Consider the following 10,178-nt stretch of genomic DNA (forward strand, 5'->3'; position numbering starts at 1 on the left):
TTGGACACTATCACCAAGAGGTGGGGACGGGGCTTGGGCGCAGCTAAGGGTTTATGCAGCAGCACCCTGTGTGTTAAGGGTCACACAGGTGTGGGTTGCAGGGGGTTCCCACAGTGTCTGGTAGTCTTCATTCCTCTGGGGTCTCACAGTCTTCGCTCCTCTGGAGTCCCGTGGTAGGTGGCTGGCTGTTGTTCTTCCCGGGTCTCTTCCGGGTCCCTCTCGCGGCGTTCCCTTGTCCTGCAGCGGCGTTCCACTGTCCGGCGGCATTGCCCTCGCGCTGCGTTGCCCTCGCGCTGCGTCGCCCTCGCGCTGTGTCGCCCTCCGCAATTCTTCCTTTATTACTGTTAGTTCTTGATCATATGTTACTTCCTGAAATGGTTTTGTGTCAGCCAATTATTTTTGATACAGTAACTCTGTGTATTCCTTCCATCTTCTTTTGATGCTTTCTGGATCATTCAAGATTTAGCCCATAGCATCTTTCAGTATTGCAACTCAAGTCTTGAATTTCTTTTTCAGTTCCTTCAGCTTGACAAATACCAAGCAAATAGTTGTTGTTAGATTGTAACTCACAACTGTTGTTGTTGGAACCAACTCATAGATGACCATCCAGTGCATTTTCAGAGGCTATAAATCACACAGGATGAGATTATTCATCTTTCTCTTGTAGACCAGCTGGCTGGCAGATTTGAACTGTGCCTTTGAGTTGGCAATGTAACTCCTTACCACTAAGTGACCAAAGCTCCCTTCACCTGGAGCAGTAGAAGGAAGCAGAGTTAGGAACTGAAGGATGTGGAATGGTGGTTCATGTCTCCAAGAAGAGCTGCCTCATTTGCTATCAGACCAAGAAAACTGGATTGTGCCTGGTTACCACTATCAAATATTTTTATCAATGATTTCATAGAAGACTCTTTATCAAAAAGTGAAAAAACACAACAGTTTAAAATTCCCTTTTTTCTCTCTGTCATGGACTCTTAAGAAATTCTGGATCCATGAAGGATAGATGAACCCCTGAAATGATAAACCTGAGACAATATTTAAATCTCAAGTCAAAACTATTCCTCAAGTCTTAAAACCATACAATAGATTGCTATTAATGTTAATTGCCATTGAGTCAGAACCAACTCATGGCGGATTCTCCAGCTAGTTTTCAAGACTGTAAATCATGCAGGAGGAGATTGCCCACCTTTCTCTCAAAGGAGCAGATGATGGATTAGAACTGTACAGCTGCATTTGGGTTGGCAGCACAATTCCTAACCACTAGGCCACCAGAGTTTCCTTATGAACAACATTGTTGTTTCTGTTATGCACAGTTGAGTCAGAACTGACCCATAGCTGACCTTCCAGTGAGTTTTTAGAGGCAGTAAATCTCACAAGAGGAAATAATCCATCTTTAGTTCACAGAGTGACTTATGGATTTGAACCGCATACCTTTGTGTTGGTAGAGCAATCTCTTACCACTAAGCCACCAGAGCTCCCTAACAATAAGTTGGTTTAACTAATAAAAGAAAAAAATGCCTTTAGCATTGTGTTCTTTTAAGAACTACATATAGAGATCAAATTGACAATAATAACTAGAAATACTAGTGAGGAACCTTAACAGCAGTGATTTTATATTAATGAGGGAGTAACAAGTCGCAAAAGGGGAACAAGAATGATTGCACAATTCAAAGAATCTAATCAGAGACCCCAAATTGTGCATGTTGAAACTGTTGAATCAGTATAGGTTTGTTGTGTGTATTCTCAACAACAATAAAATAACATTTCAAGAAGAATCAAAACCCTCGAGATACAGTTCTACTCTAACACACGTGGGAATGCCTTGAATCAGAATTGATGAGGTGGTGACTGTCGGGGCCCAGACTCATGGAACTGCGTGATCCCTCCTACTACATGAAACAGGACATATTGAAAACTAGTGGATCATTACTGCCCCACCAGCATATCATGCAGTATGCTACACTACCTTTTCTACTAAACACTTCCAGGTTCAAAGAGTTAATATTTCTACTGCAAATCAATCATAAAGCAGCTAAGGGTCTTCTGCATAGGGGGTATGGGTGCTGGTAGAGTGGGTGGTAACCCATTTAGACTGTTTTAAAAGGTGATCTGTCCTGGGAGAGGGGAAGGGAGGCAGGGAAATGTGCAATAATTTATGAATGAAAAAACCTAACTTTCCTGTAAAACTTCATTAGAAGAAAAAAAATTTCTATCTTAAAAAAAGAGATGCTCTGGGTCCTTCCCTCCCTCCTTTCCTTTGTTGTTGTTACATGCCGTCACAATCTTATGCACAATAGTTCTGAACCCTGCTCTGTCCCGAGCCAATCTTACTGTCTCTGACACACCTACCCACATTACCCCAGTTACTGTGTCAATCCATCTTTTCCAGGGTCTTCCTCTCCTGTGCTGTCCCTCCCTTAAGTAACTTTAAGAACTCAGTTTCCTACACTCTCTGAGTGGGTCTACATAGCTCAACTCTGCTCAGGTAGAAAAATCTAAGAAAAAAGCCCAACTACAAAGACACAGGAGTGCAGACTCACTGCACTGTACTCTGAGACTCTTCAGACAGAAGGTGGTTTTTGTCTTTAGGTGGCAGTTAAGTCAACTGCTACTCACAGGGACACTGTGGACAACAGATGTGCACCCTGCCTGCCCTGTGCCGTCCTCGTCATCTCTGCCACACCAGAGCCCATTATTACAATCACTGCATCAACCCATCTTGTTGAAGGTCTTCCCCTCCATTGCTGACCTTCCACTTTTCCAAGCATGATGTCTTTTCCCAAGGGCTAGCTCCTCCTAACAATATGCCCGAAGTACGTTAAACTTCAAACTTCCTGGAAGCTCAGGTCTCCAGGATCATAAGAGTGACTCTCCAACCTGCTCTGCTGGTCAGACCACTGATAAATAATACCATTCTGTCTGTGCTTTACTGATGCCCATCTCCCATACTGAAGAGAAGAAAAATGGGTGAAATAAACCAGAAATTAAGAATAAATACATCTACAAATCCACAAATGAGCAAACAAAGAAACCAGAAGGGCTTTTCTTTCTCTGTATGACCTTCACTTGACTAGTTCAACAAAATAACCCAAGGTCATTCTTCTGCATTGTCTATCTCACTCCCATCCCCCACAAACTAGAAAAATCCCCAGAGTTGATTTACCTAAGATTCTACTGAAAGGTTAGAATTCACTGAGGCCTCTGAGACTTTGGTGTGGGGATTAACAGAACTCTGGACTTCTGTTAGAAGGGGAAACCCTGGGGAATCCTCTAGATTTTAAATTTATTCTGTAATTCCACAGTCACTTACTGAATACCTCCTATTTGTCTCACATATTATGGGGATGTTATCAGGAGGGACCAGACCTTGGAAAAAGACATCATGCTAAAAGAAATAAGGCACCAGAGAAGGGGAGAAAGAGCTTCACAAGATAGATTGATCCAGTGACTGCAACAAAGGGTATAACCATTTTGGATAACCAGGACATCCTAGAGTCTGTTTGGATGGATTAAAATATAAACGACTATAGACAAGGAAGAAAATGCCAAATGTCACAAGAGATATTTAAATAGTCAACATCACTTCTATTTGAATGGAATCTTCTGAAGTCAGTTTGCTTACATTATCTCAATGAATTCTCAGCACACTTCTGACAGCCCTATAGTTATTATGTCTCAACATCTTTCACTATTCAGCCCATGTGTTTCTACCTTCTCCCACATGACTAAAATTGGCTGCTGTTGAGTTGATTCCATCCCACAGAGACATTACAGGACAGACCTGAATTGCCTCACAGGTTTCCAAGGCTAACTAGCCATCTTTATAGATAACTATTACCATGTCTTTCTTTAGCTGGGTTCAAACTACCTACCTTTCGGTTAGCAGTCAAGCAGTTAACCATTGTACCATCGGGTCTCCTTGCCACACTGAAAGGATTGGAGGCTGAGTCTGGTGGTTTAGAATCATCAGTTTTCTGGCTAGCAGCTGAATGCTTAAACACTTTACTACAAATACTCCTAGTCTAGAAAACTAGAATTGCCCTAGAAATAGAGCTCATAGAGGAAGGGTATGAGATGGACTAAAACAGGGAATGCAATAATGGGTATAAGCACAGCAGAGATTGGGAGGATGGGGCAGGGTTTCATCCTGCTGTATCTGAAGCCACTATGATGAGCTGGAGCCCAGACAATGGCACATGACATCAATTCTATTTTTATTCTTCTTTTTTTTTCCTTAAAGCTGTGCCCTGGTGGGTGCTGGTTAAGCACTGAATTGCCAAGTAGTCGTTTGACCCACGGCAACACTACAGGGCAGAGGGGAAATGCCCACAGGTATCCCAGGCCGTCAACCCTGCAGGAGTAGATGACCAGGCCTTTTCTCCTGCAAAGCAATTGGTGGGTTCCAACAGCCGGCCTTTCGATGAGCCGGCGAACTGCTAATTGCTGTGCCACCAGGACTCTCTATTTTTATTCTGCATAGAAATTAAGATGTCCTTTGAGTGATTTCTGAACGTAAACTAATCATGTGTCTCTGTCCTCAAAAAAATGCAGTTGAAAATAGATTACAACTCCCAGACAGGGGCAGTTTTCGCTCAGGCTTGCACAGAAGAATCAGGAAACTCGTCTGGGCATGTTTAACAAAAGCAGCTGCACACTGTCTAGTTTAAGTTAAAAACTGAGGTCCTTATAACTTACTCAGGGTCAAATGGTTATGAGTCATACCTCAACCATGTATCCAGGTGTCTAAAACTCTAGAACCAACTATATAAGGTTTTTAAAAGTATAAATATGTACATGTCACAATCACTGTCCTTTGTCTGATTATGTAGTCCCTCCTGTAACTGTGATAAATTGCACTTGCCATTGATTGTTGTTGTTATGTGTCGTTAAGCCAACTGCTGGGGCCCTATGAACCCTGCCCTATCCTGAGCCAACCTGTCTCTAACATATCTGACCCTACTGGGATGGTCACTATGTCAATCCATCTCATCCAGAGTCGTCTTCTTCTGTTCTGCTCTTTCAAGCATGATGTCATTCTCCAAGGATTGATCCCTCACGACAATATGTCCAAAGTATGTGAGATAAAGTTAATGATCTGCTAAACATTTTCTTTGTCCCCAGTTGCATAAATAAAAGTCATGGTTGTGATTTAGTGAATTCCTTCAACAACATGCTGATGGTTTCCCTCCTCCTGAGATGACAGTTTTGGGGTTTTTGTTTGTTTGTTTGTTTTTAATTTTTTGTGTGTGTGTGTGTGTATCGTCAAATTGGATCTGACTGGTACAGGAGGAGATGGCCCCTCCTTCTCCGGCAGAGCATCTGGTGGATTCGAACTGCATATCTCTGGGACTGCAGTGCAGCTTCTTGCCACTAGGTCACCAGAGCTCCCCTGAGATGACTGTTTTGTCTTTGTCCTGCTTAAACTTAATAAAAAGGTCCTCCTACAGGGTAAAGAGTTGTGCTGCGAACCCAGAAGCAAGCTATTTAATCCACCAGTTCTTCCAAAAGAGAAAGATGGACAATCTCCTTCCATGCAATTTACAGCTTCAGAAAACCCACTAGAAGGGTCAGCTATGAGTTGGTTCTGACTTAACAGCAGTGAAGTGAGTGTTGAGTTGATAGAATATGTGAAATCTGGTGACATAACCCATAGGCAGCTGTGCTGCTAACCCCAAAGAAGGCCTCTCTCTGGAAGTCTGAATCCACCAATGGTTCCTAGGGAGAAAGATGAGCAATTCCCTCTCATGCAATTTCTAGCCTCAGAAACCCACTCGAGGGCCAACTATGAATCGGTTCCATCTGGACTGTAATGAATTCACGAGTATAGAATATGTTTGAATCTAAGTGTCTTTATCCTCCCAAGAGGAGGACATCTTGAGTCAATCTCATTTGAAATGTGTAAGAGTTAAGTAAATGACTAGAGGTAGGAGTACTTACCACTACTAAGAAAGAAGAGTTAGGAATGGACCCAGGATCCAGCACTGGAAACTTTCCAGACTCAGGAAAAGATTGATGCTGAGATACATGGAAATCTCCAAGCACAGCAAGGATCACAGATGCTGAGATAAGAACCTGCCTCCTAAATTGTGAGCCAACAGAGAGAGAAAGGGGGGGGGAGAGACAACTCCTGGCACCCTGAACTCTGACCTATAGTCTCCTAACCTACAAGAGAAACACAGATAGACATTCCTCTGGTATTCTCTCCTTTCAGCCAAGATCCATCTGACACCCTAGTGCCATGGCCTCTTTTAAACCAAGCCTGCACTTCAGGCAGTTCTCTTTTGCTGTGCTCTTCCAGTCATTTTTGAATAATCTTCAGTAGAATCTTGCTTGCATGTGATATCAATAATATTGTTTGATAATGTCTGCACTCTGTCAGGTCACCTTTCTTTAGAATGGGAACAAATATCTATCTCTTCCAGTCAGTTAGCCAGGTAGCTGTCCTCCAGATTTCTTGGCACAACTTTGTGAGTATAACCAGAGCAGCGTCTGTTTGTTGAAATATGTCAATTGGTATGCCACCAACTCCGGAGGCCTTGTTTTTTGCCAATTCTTTCAGTGTAGCTTGAATTTCTTCCTACCTCACCACAGGCTCTTGCTCATACATTGTTTCATGAAATTTTTCTGTGTCCTCCAATTCCTTTTGATACAATGACTTTGTATATTTTTTTCCTTCTTCTTTTAAAACTTCCTGGATCATTTAATATTCTACCTAAAGTATTCTACCTTAAGTATTACAACTCAAGGCTTGAATTTGTTCTTCATTTCAGTTGGCTGAAAGCAAAGTACCAGAGGAATGTCAATCTGTATTTCATTGACTATGCAAACTCGTTTGATTGTGTGGATCACAGCAAACTGTGGCTGACTTTGAGAAGAATGGCAGTCCCAGAACACTTGATTGTGCTAATGCGAAACCTATACTTGGATCAGGAGGCAGTCATCAGAACACAGCAAAGAAACACTACATGGTTCAAAATTTGAAAGGGTGTACACCAAGGATGTTTCCTATTACCATATGTTTTCAATCTGTATGTGGAATAGATTATCCTGGAGGCTGGGCTCTATGAAGAGAAATGTGGCATAAGAACTGGAGGTAGACTCATTAACAACCTGCATTATGCAGATGACACAATGCTTCTTACTGAAACTGAGGAGGACCTGAAGCACTCGCTACAGAAAGTCAAGGACTGCAGCCTTCAATATGGATTGAAGCTCAACATCTAGAAAGTAAAGATTCTCATCACTGTGCTGATTGGTAGCATCATGACAGATGGTGAAGAGATTGAGATTGTTGACAGCTTCAGTTTGCTTAGCTCTGCAATCAACACTCTTGGTACCAGCAGCCAGAAAATCAAAAGACAAATTGCGTTGAGAACGTCTGTTGTCAGAGACCTCTCCAAAGTACTGAAGAGCAACAATGTCAGTCTGGAAACTAAGGTATGCCTGATACAGGCCATGGTCTTTGCAATTACTTGCTATTCATCAGAAAGTTGGACAATGACTAGGGATAATAGGAGAATTGATGCCTTTGAGCTGTGATACTGAAGGAGAGTATTGAACTACCAGAGACAGCAAAGAGAACAAACAAGTTTGTCCAGGAGAGGGTGAAGGCAACTGCTCCTTGGAGGCAAGGCTTCTGAAGCTTCGTCTGACATACTTCGGACATGTTGCAAGGCGGGATCAGTCCTTGGAGAGGGACATCGTGCTTAGGAGAGTGGAGGGACAGCGCAGAAGAGGGAGACCATCAATGAGATGGATTGATTCAGTAACTGGGTTTATGGGGGTAGGTGTACAGGGACAAATAAGATTGACACAGGATAGAGAAAGGTTTAGAGCTATTGTACATAGGGATGCTATGAGTCTCAGGTGACTTGATGGCACATTAACAACAACAACTTACAAGAGAATAAATTTCTTTGTTAAAGTCTTCTACTTGTGGTGCAGCCAGGGTGCTCCTTGGAGGCAAAAACAGTAAAACTTCATCTTGTATACTTTGGGCATGTTGTTAGGAGGGGCCAGTCCTTAGAAAAGGGCATCATGCTTGTAACGGTAGAGAGTCAGCAAAGGAGGGGGAGACCCTCCATGAGATGGACTGGCTCAGTGACTTACAGTAGGCTTGAGCATGTCAGAGACGGTTGGGACAGCACAGGACAGGACATGGTTTAGATCAATTGTTTATAGGGTCACTATGAATTGTAGTCAACTCGATGGACCTTAACAACAACAACAACTTGTGGTACTTCTACTGTAGGTGCATGAGACAACTAAGAAAGGCACAAGAAACTGAAAAGCTAATGACTCTAACAATTGAGTAATAAACCCCTTTGAAAATCAGGTGTTTTCCAATACTTTTACTTTCAACAAAATTGAAATTGCATTGTCAGCTGACAGGTTATTACATATAACTCAGAAGGACTTTAAATAATTAAGAAAATCTATAGTGAACCCCCCCAATTGAAACAAGCTTGGAAGCAGGAGTGGCATCCACTTCCACAATAGCTTGTCTCTGGAAACCCTATGAACCTGGAAAAGGATGAATGTTACACAGGAGGTGTCCAGGACTTCTGCTCATAGGGTCGCTATGAGTCACCTGGGATGGCACTTAACAACAGCACCACCACCAACAGCATAGAAAGAGAGATCAGTTGGCCTAGTGGATGGAAAGCCACGCTTCCAAGCCAAAGGGAGGTGACTCTACTCCTCAGCCCAAGGGCCTGCCTTTAATTGTTTTTGGTGAAACATTAACACATAGATAAATAAAAACACAAACCATTTATATTATTAAGAAAGATATTTTATTTTTCCTATTTTAAAATGAACATAATCTATAATAGTATATGTTTTGATCAATTGTGTATGGATAATTGTTATAATGATAATTAAGCCCAGAAGAAATGGAATGATTTAAATCTAATAAATACTCTATGAAAAATAGATCTGAACTGGGTCTTATCCTATGCTGTCCTCATCACCTCTGCCACACTTGAACCCATTGCTACAGTCACTATGTCAATCCATCTCTTTGAAGGTTTTCCTCTCTTTTGCTGACCTTTCCAAATATGATGTCCCTTTCCAAGGAATATCCTCTCCCAAAAACATGCCCAAAACATATGAGGTGTAGGTTTGACATCTCTACCGCTAAGAAACACTCTAGTTGCACTTTTTTTGAGTCATATTTATTTTTTTCTTTTGATAGACTGCGTAATATTCAGTAAGTTTCTCCAGCACCACAACTCAAAGGCATTGATTCTTCTTTTGTCGTCCTTATACAGTTTCCAACTTTCAGATGCATAGCAAGCGATTGAAAAGATCATGGCTTTAATCAGGCACACCTTAGTCTCTAAGGTCACATCATTGCTCCTGAGTAGTTTGGAAACTTGACAGCAGATTTCCCCAATATAGCATGTCATTTGATTTGCTGGCACAGACTGATGAACACATTCAGGGCTGCATATGTTAGCTGAAATATGTCAATTGATATTTCAATGATTCCTGGAACTTTTTTTTTTGCCAGTGCTTATTCTTTGATTACCATTGGGTCTTTATCATATGCTTTTTCCTGAAATATTTCAGTATTCAACAGTTTGTTTTAGTATAGTGACTGTGTATTCCCTCATTCAAGATTCAAGTATTGCAGCTCAAGATTTCCTCTAAGCAACCCTTGTTGCTTCCTTATTGCGCTTCCTCCAAGACGTGGTTGCTTTTTTGGCAATCAGGTATTCAACACTCTTCTCCAACACCACAATTCAAAGACATCCATTCTTCTTCTGTCATCTTTATTCATTGCCCAACTTTTAGACGTATAAGAAGTAATTTAAAAGATCATGACTTGGATCAGACACACCTTACTCTTTAAAATGACATCCATCAGTGTTCTTTAGCAGTGTGGAGAGGTCCTTGACAGCTGATTTTCCCAGTGCAACACGCCTTTTGAGTTCTTGACCACTTTTACACTAGGTGTGGATTATGGATTCAACTAACATGAAATCTTTGACATCCTCAGTCTTTTAATTTTAAACCCTGGTTCATGGACTTTTGTTTTTCCCAAATAAAAATATAAACAAAAAAAGATTTTGTACCAGATGCTCTGTTGGAGAAGCAGAGGCAAGCTCCTTCTGCACCAGCTGAATCCAATTCAACAGTACACATACACACAAAAATAATAAAATAAAAAATAAATA

At 41.5% G+C, this 10,178-nt stretch overlaps 1 pseudogene; it reads left to right on the forward strand.

Moving 5' to 3' along the window:
- The window catches only part of LOC102873482, a 49,738-nt pseudogene that overhangs the window by 14,133 nt on the left and 25,427 nt on the right, over positions 1 to 10,178 (forward strand).

The sequence above is a fragment of the Elephantulus edwardii genome, unplaced genomic scaffold (assembly GCF_000299155.1).
Source record: "Elephantulus edwardii isolate Elephantulus edwardi_28Jun2011 unplaced genomic scaffold, EleEdw1.0 scaffold00044, whole genome shotgun sequence".
NCBI classification, from domain to species: domain Eukaryota; kingdom Metazoa; phylum Chordata; class Mammalia; order Macroscelidea; family Macroscelididae; genus Elephantulus; species Elephantulus edwardii.